Source organism: Pelodiscus sinensis, unplaced genomic scaffold, assembly GCF_049634645.1.
Source record: "Pelodiscus sinensis isolate JC-2024 unplaced genomic scaffold, ASM4963464v1 ctg37, whole genome shotgun sequence".
In the NCBI taxonomy this organism is placed as follows: domain Eukaryota; kingdom Metazoa; phylum Chordata; order Testudines; family Trionychidae; genus Pelodiscus; species Pelodiscus sinensis.
The window spans coordinates 528,596-542,366 of NW_027465869.1; the positions used below are offsets into that span (position 1 = coordinate 528,596).

The window sequence follows — 13,771 nt, forward strand, 5'->3', positions numbered from 1 at the left end:
GCGAGAGACGTGCCTGTAACTCTAGTGTCTGGCTCTGACACTCCAGTAGTGGGGCCATCCAGCCCGATTCAGACCAGGCTGGTCGGAACCTCTTGTGCTCATCAAGGGGGATTCTGCACTTGCTGCCTTGGGAGCCAGGGTCACATTGCAGAGCTCCCCCAGGGCCGTCCCAGGGCATCACCAGGCTGGCCTCCCACACCCTTGGCAATGTGGCTGCGTTTTATCCTTCCCCTTCAGTAACAACCGGCCATTCCCCACTCAGCCCCAGCCACCGTGGGACCCGCTCCCTTCCCCAGGAGCATTGTGAGCGCCAGCTTCCCTGAGACACTTCCCTGGTTTCGGGAGGGAGACGAGACGTCAAGGCCCATGACTCAGAGCCAGCTACAGATACCCATGGAAAGCTGATTTTCAGAGGGGAATGATCAGCCCTTCCTGTGTATCTGGCTTCTTCAAAGGGGCTTAATCAGGAGCTAAAAGTTGAAGAAGGGCCATTTAGAAGGGTGAATTTCTGTCTCGGGGTCTGTTTTCTGTCTTCCCCCCTGGACTCCTAAGTCATGGATTGTGGCTTCAAGTCCCACCTGGGGTGATTGTTTCCTCTCACTGACAAAGAACTTAACTTATTCTGCTCTCTGAGACGATTTGCAAAGATGCTCAACAGTGGTGGTTCTCTCTCTCTCTGCAGAAGCTGTTCAGACCCCTCACTAGCAACTGCTCGTGTGAGTGCTAAAAGCCCAGGTATCCAAAGTCAGAATGAAGGGGCACATTTTGCTCTAGAAGGCCCAGGAGTGACAGCCAGAGGGAGGTGGCTGTAGCAGGGTCTGTCTGGAGACAAAGTGGAGCCTGAGGATGAGAAGGCCCATGAGAGGCAGAGACTCTAGAGCAGTGGGGGGCTAGTTACTTGGTCTGGCAAATGGACAGAAAATCCCCAGGCCCTGAGCATGGTGCGGGCGAGGCCCATGGGGCAGTTTGCCTGGTGGGGTTTGGGGAGTGGAGAAGCTGGGAAGCTCTGTGAGTGGATAAGGTCCCTGGCTGAGCTGTGCCCCCTGCCGCGTGTGTGACTCAAACTGTCCCTCGTCCCCTTTTATGTGTCTGTTGCGCTTCCAACTTCTTTCCTTAGGCACGTTAATCTAGCAAAGACCCCACCCGGGCTTTAGGGAAGACCGGCTGATTGGAACTGAGCTGTGCAGAGTCTTGTAAAGGGAAACGCAACTTCTCTGGAGATTTGCTGAGTTTTAGATGAGGGTTTAGCAGGAGGGACGTTGTGGGCTCTAGAACAAGGTGGGTGGGGCAGGAAAACTGCTCCTAGGCAGGGGAACTAGTTCAAGTGGTAAAGCGCTTGCTTTGCATGCGTGAGGCAGTGGGATCAATACCCACATTCTCCAATGATAGATGTTTGTTCCTCTTTTTCACAGGCAGAGCCAGCCAGGGGCTAAGTGTTTCCAGGGGCTCCTTCCCTCTTCCAAAAAGGCAACGGGCTGGTTTCCGCAGTGCAGTGGGTGTCCCATTTGGCTCAAAGGGAGCAGTTCCCTGGATAAAAGTCAGGCAGGCAAAGTCCATCCTGTAACTCCCTGCGGAGGGGATTCGCTGGCCTGGGGAGGGCAGACACAGACCAGCACTAGCAGTTTCCCCTCTTCTGTTTCTTTTCAGCTCCTTGCAAACTGCCTCCCAGCTGTGGATGAGGCTGAGTGTGAGTGAAACCAACTGCACTTTGGATGATTTTGTTCATTGTTTAAAAAGCCTCAGGCACCTCTTCTGCCTGGGGAGGTGTCTGTAATAGACACCTAGTGTGACATCACCCTGGGGTTTTACCCCTTTAACCTCACCCAGAGACTCCTGAGAAGTCTGTCTCCTGTGTCCATCTCCGCCTCAGGCCAAGTGTTTGCATGTTTCATAGATAAGGAAACTCCTCCTCCCTTTTTCCCTGCCAGTCCTTCCAGAGCAAGCTGTAGCCTTCTGTGCCAAAGTTCCAGTTATGTGTATTATCCCACCAAGTCCCTGTGATATCAACTTCTTCCTGCTTATTACACATAGTCCAGGGTAATGTGTGGAGCGCAGAATCAGGTCTAGGAAATAACCGTTACTGGACCGCTTGGGAATAGTGACCATAATATAATAACATTCAACATTCCTGTGGTGGGAAGAACACCTCAGCAGTCCAGCACTCTGGCATTTAATTTCAAAAAGGGGAATTACACAAAAATGAGGAGGTTAGTTAAACAGAAATTAAAAGGCACAGTGACTAGAGCCAAATCCCTGCAAGCTACATGGAAACTTTGTAAAGACACCATAATAGAGGCCCAACTTAACGGTATAACCCAAATTAAAAAACATAGCAAGAGACCTAAAAAAGAGTCACTCTGGCTTAACCACCATGTGAAAGAAGCAGTGAGGGACAAAAAGGTATCTTTTAAGAAGTAGAAGTCCAATCCTAGTGAGATAAATAGAAAGGAACATAAACACTGTCCAATCAAGTGTAAAAATGTAGTAAGAAAAGCAAAAAAAGATTTTGAGGAACAGCTAGCCAAAAACTCAAAAAGAAATAACAAAATGTTTTTTTAAGTACATTAGAAGCAGGAAGCATACTAAAAAACCTTTGGGTCCCCTAGATGATCGAGCTATAAAAAGAGCAATCAAGGATAATAAAGCCATTGCGGAGAAACTAAATGATTTCTTTGCTTCAGTCTTCATGGCTGAGGACGTTGGGGAGATTCCCAAATCTGCACCGTCCTTTCTGGGTGATGAATCTGAGGAACTGTCCCAGATTGAAGTGTCATTAGAGGAGGTTTTGGAACAAATAGAAAAACTTAATGTTAACAAATCTCCGGGACCGGATGGCATTCATCCAAGGGTTCTAATAGAACTCAAATGGGAAATTGCTGAACTATTATCTGTGGTTTGTAACCTATCCTTTAAATCAGCTTCCGTACCTAATGACTGGAAGGTAGCCAACGTGACACCAATATTTAAAAAGGGCTCTAGAGGCGATCCGGGCAACTACAGACCGGTAAGTCTAACTTCAGTACCGGGCAAATTAGTCAAAACAATAGTAAAGAATAAAATTGTGAAGCATGTAGAAGAACATAATTTGTTGGACAAAAGTCAACATGGTTTCTGTAAAGGGAAATCCTGTCTTACTAATCTATTAGGCTGTGTCTACACTGGGCCACTTATTCTGGAAAATCAGCCAGTTTTCCGGAATAATCTGCGAGTTGTCTACACTGGCCCCTTGAATTTACGGAAAAGCACTGACGATCTACTGTAAGAAATCAGCTGCTTTTCTGGAAAAACTATGCTGCTCCCGCTCGGGCAAAAGTCCTTTTTCCGGAAAACTGTTCCGGAAAAGGGCCAGTGTAGATAGCACAGTAGTGTTTTCCGCAAAAAAAGCCCCGATCACAAAAATGACGATCGGGGCTTTTTTCCGGAAAAGCATGTCTACATTGGCCACAGATGCTTTTCCGGAAAAAGGGCTTTTCCAGAAAAGCATCCTGCCAATGTAGACGATCTTTTTCCGGAAATACTTATAACGGAAAACTGTTCCGTTTTAAGCATTTCTGGAAATTCATGCCAGTGTAGACATAGCCCCAGAGTTCTTTGAAGGAGTTAACAAACATGTGGACAAGGGGGATCTAGTAGATATAGTATATTTAGATTTTCAGAAAGCCTTTGACAAGGTCCCTCACCAAAGGCTCTTGTGTAAATGACATGGCCATGGGATAAGAGGGAAGGTCCTTTCATAGATTGAGAACTGGTTAAAAGACAGGAAACAAAGGGTAGGAATAAATGGTAAATTTTCAGAATGGAGAGGAGTAACTAGTGGTGTCCCCCAAGGGTCAGTCCTAGGACCAATCCTGTTCAACTTATTCATAAATGATCTGGAGAAAGGGGTAAGCAGTGAGGTGGTAAAGTTTGCAGATGATACCAAACTGTTTAGGATAGTCAAGAGAGAAGCAGACTGTGAGGGGCTCCAAGAAGATCTCACCAAACTGAGTGATTGGGCAACAAAATGGCAAATGAAATTTAATGTGGATAAGTGTAAAGTAATGCACATTGGGAAAAATAACCCCAACTATACGTACAATATGATGGGGGCTAATTTGGCTATGACAAATCAGGAAAGAGATCTTGGCGTTATCGTGGACAGTTCTCTGAAAACTTCCACACAGTGTGCAGCGGCGGTCAAAAAGGCAAATAGGATGCTAGGAAATATTAAGAAACGGATAGAAAATAAGACCCAGAATACCTTACTGCCCCTGCATAAAACTATGGTACGCCCACATCTTGAATACTGTGTACAGATGTGGTCTCCTCACCTCAAAAAAGATATTTTGGCCTTGGAAAGGGTTCAGAAAAGGGCAACTAAAATGATTAGGGGTTTGGAATGGGTCCCATATGAGGAGAGGTTAAAGCGACTGGGACTTTTCAGTTTAGAAAAGAGGAGACTGAGAGGGAATATGATAGAAGGTCTATAAAATCATGAGTGGTGTGGAGAGGGTCCATAAAGAAAAGTTATTTATTAGTTCCCTAAATTGAAGAACTAGAGGACACCAAATGAAATTAATGGGTAGCAGGTTTAAAACTAATAAAAGAAAGTTCTTCTTCACACAGCATGTAGTCAACCTGTGGAACTCCTTACCACAGGAGGCTCTGAAGGCTAGGACTATAATAGAGTTTAAAGAGAAGCTAGATAATTTCATGGAGGTTAGGTCCATAAAAGGCTATTAGCCAGGGGATAAAATGGTGTCCTTGACCTCTGTTGTCAGAGGCTGGAGAGGGATGGCAGAAACAAATCGCTTGATCATTGTCTTTGGCCCACCCCCTCTGGGGCACCTGGTGCTGGCCTCTGTTGGCAGACAGGATACTGGGCTAGATGGATCTTTGGTCTGACCCAGTATGGCCATTCTTATGTTCCTGTGTGTCTGTACCAGCATCTAAGACACACATTAGATTTTGCTTCCCAATGGTCCCTTGTCCCTCCTTTATCTCTGCGGTTACAGCCCCTGCTCTCTCCCAGGTGTCCATGTGATTCACTTACCTCTGGGCTTTGGGCACCTGCCCCCATTAAACCTAGTTTAAAGCCTCCTCACTAGGTTAGCCAGTCTGCACCCAAATACTCTTCCCTTCCTCCACAGGTGGACCCCAGCGCTGCTGAGCAGCCCTTCCTGCCAAGCATCCCATGGGCAAGGAAGCCAAAGCCCCCTGCCCACTGAGCTGTAGCTTTCTGTTCCCGGGGGGCCAGACACCACCTGTGCTCGATGGCTGGAGGGGAATGGGGAATGGCTGCACTTTGGGAGTCAAAAGTGTTATCTGGAAACATAAAGAGCCATTTTAAAAAGACTTTGGAGAAAGGCACTATACCTTAGTTGGCTAAAGTACCTGCCTCATAAACAGGAGATTCTGGGTTCAAGTCCCAGTGGTGCCTTGCTGTAACCAGTGCTCACATTTTCCTAGGTCCTTCTGTGACACAGAAGAGACCTCCCCTGGCCACCCATGGAGCTGCTGGTTCAGGAAAAGGCTGATTGGGGAGGAGCATTGGGAAGAAGGAAACCACAAGCCTGGAGCAGGTGCACAGGCTGCTGTGACGGGCACTGGAAAGGCAGGGCTCTGACTGCAATTGCTGGGACAGGAGAGCCAGCACCATACACCCTTGTGATATCCTGAGGGGGTCAGGGCCTAGAGAGTTTGAGGGAGCAACCTCTGCAGCTCCTGCAGCCATGGAGAGTCAGGGTCTGTGGGCATCAGGTGCTTCTCACCTGTTGGGGAGAAACCTCTTGGGACTTGTGGTTTCCTTCTTCCCCCCACACCTCTCCAATCAGCCTTTTCCTGAATCAGCAGTTCCATGGGTGGCCAGGGGAGGTCTCTTCTGTGTCCCAGAAAGCCATAAGTAAATGTGAGCAAAAGCTGCAACAGGGCACCAACAGTAACTGAGCCTAGGAGCTCCTGTTTATTAAGCAAGTGCTTTAGCAAGCTAAGCCACTGTGTCCTACTCAGACCCACCTCTAAACTGTTCTACTGTATGGTCCCAGACATCACGGTTGTCTCGCAAAGTTCGGCCATTTCCCTCCTACCTTCCCACCCTGGTGGTGGCTCCCTGGGCACAGAAGGCTACAGCTCAGTGGGCAGAGGCTCTAACATGCACATCTCCCCCAGTACCTGGGACTGTGGAGTTGCCTTTGAGGTTCTGCAAGGTTGGGGGAGGGAAAAATGGAGCAAACTTTGATTCTCTGGCTTGTAAACTCCTTGGTCTCAGGGTTTAGGTTGGAGTCCCCCGTTGGGGGCCCGGCCTCCTTCAGTTTGGTCCCTTCTTGAGGGCACAAAATTGACAACAGAGAATTCCTTTGCCCTGCAGCAAACTCTGCTGGCAAAAGGGTTAGCAACCAAATATTTGCCCAAGTTTAAGTACAGAATCAGAAAACCCAATGAAGTGTGTTTCTGTGGTGTAGTGATTATCACATTTGCCTGACATGCAAAAGGTCCCTGGTTCAAATCCAGGCAGAAACACAGGGTCGTCTCTTTTTGCGGTTCCCCTGGGTGCCCACAAGGCAGTTCCAGGGCCTGCCCCCTGGTGCAGGGATGGGTGGCCTGTGTGCTGGCTTTCAGGAGCATGTGGGAGATAAATAAACAGGTTAGGCTGAGATGGGAGGACACAGGGCTGGGGCTGAGACTTCTCAGCAGTCCCTTATGTGGGACCAGGTCATTGCAGCCACTCAGTCCAGGGCCCACTACTGTGGCTGTGCACCTTTGGGGCAGTGTGGCTGTCACCTTTGCAGCAAGGGGACACAAAGCCACATAATGTCCCGCCTCATGCCCAGACCCCAGCATCCCCAATTCCCTCACTTTCTTCCCATCCAGCACCCCCAGCTTGTTTGACACCCTCCCTTGTTCCTGCTCCCTCTATCCTGGCTAGACACCCACCCTGCTCCTTCATCCATGTTCCTTCTGCACCCTTTCTCGTGGTCACACATGGCTCCTTGGCGCTTCTCAAGCCAGGCCCTGCAAGGAGCCACCAGGGCAGGAACCAGCCCTTGGAGCTTGGCTTGCACCGGATCTGTTAGTTTCCCACCACATCTCACCTGAGAAGAGGTGACTTTTTCGCCTTCCTTCTGACCTTACGTCTCCGTTCCCTTCAAAGGTCTCCGCTGCCTCGGGACCCACCTCCTCAGGGTGCTGCCCCTCTGCCACTGGGCTAGGAGTGGGAGACTCCACAGTCTCTGCACTTGGGCTGAGAAGTCTCACGGGGACTCGTCTGTTGATGGCGTTAGTCAGCCCGATGGCCAGCCGGATCCATTCCGTAGTGCTGCCCGAGAGGGAGCTTTACAAGTGCCCAGTGTCCATTGGTATTTTCTGGGGCTCTGTGTAGGGGATTGGGCTTGGCCATCTTCTCCACAGGAAATGCCTCTTCTTTGGAACAGCAGCTCCCAGGAGTTCATGGAACTTCTTCTTCTCAGCTTGGGAAAGGGAAGACCAAGGCGTGATGGGACAGAGATTAGGTAGTGGTGACAGGTGCAGAAAGCAATAAGAAGATCCCAGGTGACAGAATGAAACTGGCAAGTAACCTAATTAAAAATAAACCGAAAGGAAGCATTTTTGCACCCAGTGGAACTCCTTGCCAGAGGATGTTGTGAAGGTGAAATCTACAAGAAGGTCCAAAACAGAACTGGATAATTTAATGCAGGAAAGGTCAATCAATGACATTTAACCAGGATGGACAGGGCAGGTGTCTCTAGCTAGTGTATTCTAGAAGCTGGGAATGGGCAACAGGAGGGATCACTTAAGAATTATCTGTCCTGAGGATTCCCGCTGGGCAGTGAAATTGGCTGCTGTCGTGAGACAGGATCCTGGGCTAGCTGGGCAACTGGCCTGGCCCAGTCTGGCTGTTCTGATGTTCTGTTTGGTTTCTGTTCTTGTCCTCGCTGGACAATGGAAAATGGACCAACGTCCTGAAGGGGACAGAAAATGTAGGTAATGGCAAAGGCATCTTCATGTGTCCCTAGTGGCTAGGATTCAGTACTTTCATTGCTGAGGCCTGTGTTCAATTCCCAGTCAGGAAAACCAGCCCCAGTTATCACAGACAACTGCCTGCTCATTCATCTTACCTCATTGTTACAGCAGCTGTGACCCAAGAGGTTCACTCAGGGCCCCTTTCCCACCTATCCCTCACTGCCAAGACAGCACCTGCCATTTTCACAAGCCCTCCAGAATGGGCAGAGCTGGGTGACTCAAACTGCCCCTCTCCTCACCCAGGCTGCCCCTCATGGGCAGCGCTACAGGAAGCTCCATGGCGCACACAGTACTAGCCCAGCACAGTCAGGTCAGCACAAGATCCATTGGTTCAGTTTGGTTGTTGAAGGAGAAAACCCAGAACTGGCTCCAGCCCCCACTCAGTAACCTGGGGAAATGACCCACCAGGCCTGGGCCCCTTGGAGAGGCAACGATTCCCCACTGGCCAGGGCAGAGCCTCCCTCTGACACAGTCATGGAGCCTTCTCCCCCTGGTCCTGCCTCCCCTTCACTCAGCTCTCACTGCTCGGTGCTGCCAGGGAGGGGCCTCACTGCGAGAGCCGCCTGGGCAGGTTCCTGCAACAGAGACACGTCCCAGAGCAGGACGGATGCTCACACCAACATTGAGTCGCAATAATGGAATTGCTGTGTAGACGCTCCCATTGTTATTTCGGAATAATGACCGTTATTCCCAAGGAACGCTGCTGTGTAGATGAAGCCTAAGAGAAATCCTAAGCAAGCACTTCTACAATGGCAGGGGAGACCCACATCTCCATTCAGAGACCAGAGTACCCCACTGAAAGAAAGACAGTAGTTTGAGTCTGGTGCCTTACACCAGTCGGCCATCCTGACACATGAAGTGGCCTCTTCAACTGAAGTTTTCTTATATGTGTGTGTTGCTCACTGAGGCCAAGGGGGCCCTTCTCTTTCCCCACCTAACTGCTGTTCTGCAGCACAGCTGGGTTTGTCCACTCTCACCCTCACTCACCGGTGTGAGGTGTTTTGCAGTCAGCTGACAAGAAGGCTATGTCTACACTCACGGCTTCTTGCACGAGTAATATGCAAATGAGGCTAAAAGTGGAATATTGCTGAGCCTCATTTGCATAGCTAATGAGCCAGCATATTTGCGGAAGAAGCTCTTGTGCCAGAAGGAGCTGTCTACACTGCCCCTTCTAGCGCAACGAAAACCCTCTTGTGGAATGCCGTTACACCGATTATTTTCAGGACATCACAAGGGCCTTTTGCAGCCCTTCAGCTTATTGGCTAAAGGAGGTTGGGAGGCGATGACCTCACAGAGAGTCCATGACAATGGCCAGGTGGGACAGGCTGCAGGGCAGGGGCCCTCTCAGAAATGCCCCCCTGACTTTGTTGCAGGGAGTTGCCTTCTGGAGATCTGCCCTTGAGGCCAGAGTGAGAATGAGGGTCACAAGCACGAGTGTGAGGAGGAGCCTCGTTGGAGCCTTCTCCTTTCCCTCGACTAACTTACCTGGAAGACAGACGTCCCTGTGGAGAAGGGCAGAGTCACCAAAAGATCTGGCGCTTCTATAGCAGGGGAATTAGCTCAAGTGGTAGAGTGCTTGCTTAGCATGTAAAAGGCAATGGAATTGACACCCACATTCTCCAATGGTGTATGGTCCCTATTTTTTTCACAAGCAGAGCCATCCAGAGGGCCAAGAGCCTCCAGTGGCCCCTCTCTCTTCCTACTCACTCACCTCAAAAGCCAGCCACGGCTTAGTTCCAAATCAGTAAATCTTATTGCATGAGGGACATCGCCTCTTCCGAAATAGCTATTTTGAAATAGTGGTAGTGTGGACACTCCACTGCTGCTATTTCAAAATAGCTCCTGCCCAGGGCCATTCAAAGTCATTACTCCCCAGTGCCTCCTGGGGCTCTAAGTCGAGGTAGAGCGGTCACTGGCAGCTTCTTGTGCAATAACTCTTTTGCGGAATAGTTCTTGTGCAAAAGGTCTTGCACAAGGGAGCGTTCACACTGCCATGTGCTTTTGTGCAAGAGATGTGCTTTTCCGCAAGAGCATCCATGGCAGTATGGACGCTCCCTTGCGCAAGAAAGCGCTGATGGCCATTTCAGATAGCTGCTTCTTGCGCAAGAAATTAATGTTGCCTTTCGACACTGCCCTCTTGTGGAAGAACTCTTGCACAAGAGGGTTTATTCCTCGTGGGGAGAGGAATAACTCTTCCAGAAGAAGAAGTGTTTTCTGATGCTGTACTGTAAATTTACTTGCGCAAGAACATGCGTGCAGTATAGACGCTCTGCAAGTTTTTGTGCAAAAAGCCTGCAGTGTAGACGTAACCCCCGAGATAGATTGCAGCAGAAATCTCCACCTGAGTGAAGAGAGGGCCTAATGGTGCAATTAGTTAGACATTGACACTAACAGTCCCACTGGTGGTAACTCAGAGAGGCCCTTGTTGCCCTAGAAAGGGGTGTGGCCAAAACAGAGACTTCGCTGTGAGCAGGATTTGAACCTGCACAGGGAAACCCTATTAGGCTTTGAGCCCAAAGCCTTAACCACTCAGCCATCACAGCTACATGCATTGGGGAGCCAGGGAAACTGGTAAATAATCCCAGTGCGCAGTCCTAATATCACCTGCCATAGAATTCACACAGCAAACCATTTCAACAGCTGTGCAAAGGAGTTCTGGCTGTTCTCGTGTTAGGCTGCCTTGGAGGTGAGTTCTGCTTCAAGGTCTTCTCTCCTCTGCCTTGGTTTTCCTTTCCCTTTTCCTTCCTCTTCTCTTCTCCCCTTTTCCTTCTTTTTGCTGGTCTCCTTCTTGGACCCCAGTTTATATAGAGAAACTCAATACTGCCTAATTCTTCCTTAACCAATTATTTTAGTATAATTTCACTAACCAAATATAACATACTGTAACAGAATTACCTAACCAATCATACCCCACCACCTTAGTTGATTTACACCTAGCAAAATCAATTATACAGCAGACAGAAAGAGATCCAAACCAGACTATCACACAGACAAACAATAGGAAAGTGAGGATGATAATCATAGAATGCCTATTGCACAACCACAACTATTGGTAAGCAGTCTTTTACCAGACAAAATGCTGTTAAGTTTTCTCTACTCACCGTGAGATCTGTTTCCTGCCTGGTAACAGTGGGTGCCACTAGGATAAGACACCTCCCTCCACCCCCCAGCTGTGTGTGACACTATTTAAATGTCATATAGCTGGAATACGAGCATGTGACTCCAGGCTTTACAACTAATTGCTACTGCTCTTCCATCTGGCTGCAGAAGAAGGCTTCAGTTTAGACCTACTGAATACCTACAGGCCTTCCAATAGGGTTACAGAAAAACCACATTGCTACATAGGACTTTTCCAGGCCATAGACAGCGGGATCCACAAGCACAGACAAATGTAATTTGTCTCATTTTTGTGTAATTCCCCTTTTTTAAATTAAATGCCAGAGTGCTGGACTGCTGAGGTGTTCTTCCTACCACAAGAATGTTAAATGTCATTATGTTATGGTCACTATTTCCAAGCGGTCCTGTAATGGTTATCTCCTGGGCCTGATCCTGCACTCCACTCAGGACTAAATCGAGAATTGTTTCTCCCCTTGTGGGTTCTTGTACCAGCTTCTCCAAGAAGCAGTCATTTAAGCCATTGAGAAATTTTATCTTAGCTTCTCTTCCTGAAGTGACATGTATCCAGTCACTATGGGGATAATTAAAATCCCCCATTATTATAGACTTCTTTATTTTGGTAGCCTCTCTAATCTCCCTCAGCATTTCAATGTCAGTATCGCTGTCCTGGTCAGGTGGTCAATAATATATTCCTACTGCTAATTTCTTATTATTGGAGCATGGAATTACTATCCATAGTGATTCTATTGAACCTATTGCTTCATTTAATATTTTTATTTCATTTGATTCTACATTATCTTTCACATACAGTGCGATTCCACCATCCACCCGGCCTGCTCTATCCTTCTGATATATTTTATATCCCAGTATGATTGTCCCCCACAGATTTTCCTCATTCCACCAGGTTTCAGTGATGCCTATTATGTCAATCTCCTCCTTTAATACGAGGTACTCTAGTTCACCCATCTTATTAGTCAGACTCCTAGCATTTGTGTAGAAGCACTTTAAAAATTTGCCACTGCTTATTTGTCTGCCCTTCCCTGATGTATTGGATTCCTTTATATGCAGTTGCTTGTCTACTCTCGCACATGGTTTGTCCTCTCCCCTCCTCTCTTTCTGACTACAGCTTAGAGAATCTCTATCAATGGATTCTCCTCTACGAGAAGTCTCCATCTGATTTACGTGCATCTCTGCACCAATCAGCTTTCGCTCATCTTAGTTTAAAAACGGCTCTACAGCCTTTTTAATGTTTAGTGCCAGCAGTCTGATTCCACCCTGGTTTAGGTGGAGCCCATCTTTCCTGTATAGGCTCCCCCTCTCCCAAAAGTGTCCCCAGTTCCTAATAAATCCAAACCCCTCCTCTCTACACAATCGTCTCATCCTCGCATTGAGACTCTGAAGCTCTGCCTCCCTACCTGATCCTGCGCGTGGAATATATATATATATATATATATATATCCAATAACAAACTCCTATAACTCCCAGAATCATGAAAACAACAAATCTTGTACCAAACAATTCAGTCATGGGGATTATTAAATCCTCTTTCCTTCGTGATCGTAAGTTAAATCGTGGAGACTCTGTTTCTGTAGAATGTGTAACTGATTGTGCTGCAATTGGAGGTGCAGTAGCTGAGAACGGATGTAGATCAGCAGGGGGAGGTACCTTTTTGCAGTGCGATGTGTGTACCCAGCTCTGGAGTCCTTCACATTTTACAGAAGTGTGAGCGGGACTTGATAAGACCCTTTCCAGCGAGGTTGGAGGGCATTTTTCCGCTGGTGTGCCTTGATGTAGACCCAGTCTCCAGGCTCTAAAGGATGACATGGCTCCAATGCAGGTTCAAGAAGGGCTTCCTTGGCCTGAGTGGGAATAGACCCTACACATTTCATTTAGGCTTTACAGTAACTTAACATAACATCATCTATTATATGTAGATCAAATTGATGCGGTGCTCTAGGTGGGGTATGTAATAATCTCATAGGTCTACCGGTTAAAATTTTGTGGGGAGATAACCCATGTTTCCTATTCCCTGTACCCCAATATACATTAAGGCCAAAGGTAATGCATCTGGCCAATTAAGGTCAGAGTCCTCACAGATTTTAGCTAATTTGGTTTTTAGGTCAGAGTTTTTTCTTTCTGCCACTCCACTGGACTGTGGATGGTACGCACAGTGTAAATGCTGTTGGATTCCTAGAGCAGCCCATATGTTTTGAACTACTTGTCCTGTGAAATGAGTTCCCCAGTTACTGTCTAAAGAAAGAGGCACTCCGAACCGGGGGATTAATTCTCTGAGGAGTTTCTTGGCAACCATAGTAGCATCAGAATAAGCTTCTACCCATCCCGAAAACATATTAATGATTACAAGAATGTACTCATATCCACAAGATGTAGGCATTTGTACAAAATCCATTTGTAAATTCACAAAGGGTCCCCACAGTAGGGGGGTGGGGGGGGAGTGCTGCAATGTTAGTTTTTACCCTTTGTCCAATGCTATAAGCTAAACAGTACTGCAGTAATGTGCCACCACAGCAGGAAAATGTGGGGTGAAACAATCCTGCTGCAATCATCCCCCCGTGCTCATATGGGCCACCAAGTGGGGCACACGAGAAGGGGCCAAGTGTGCTTGACACTTGACAATAGACAAGGAGGAGGGTAA

General features: G+C 47.9%; 2 non-coding genes across 2 annotated transcripts; one reads left to right on the plus strand and one right to left on the minus strand.

Annotated features, from left to right (window-relative positions):
• Positions 1-6,425: 6,425 nt before the first annotated feature.
• TRNAV-GAC (transfer RNA valine (anticodon GAC)) lies at positions 6,426-6,498 on the plus strand. The gene has a single exon. It is a non-coding gene; the product is annotated as a tRNA-Val (tRNA).
• A 3,961-nt stretch (positions 6,499-10,459) lies between these two features.
• On the minus strand, positions 10,460-10,541 carry TRNAL-CAA (transfer RNA leucine (anticodon CAA)). The gene has a single exon. It is a non-coding gene; the product is annotated as a tRNA-Leu (tRNA).
• Positions 10,542-13,771: the final 3,230 nt, after the last annotated feature.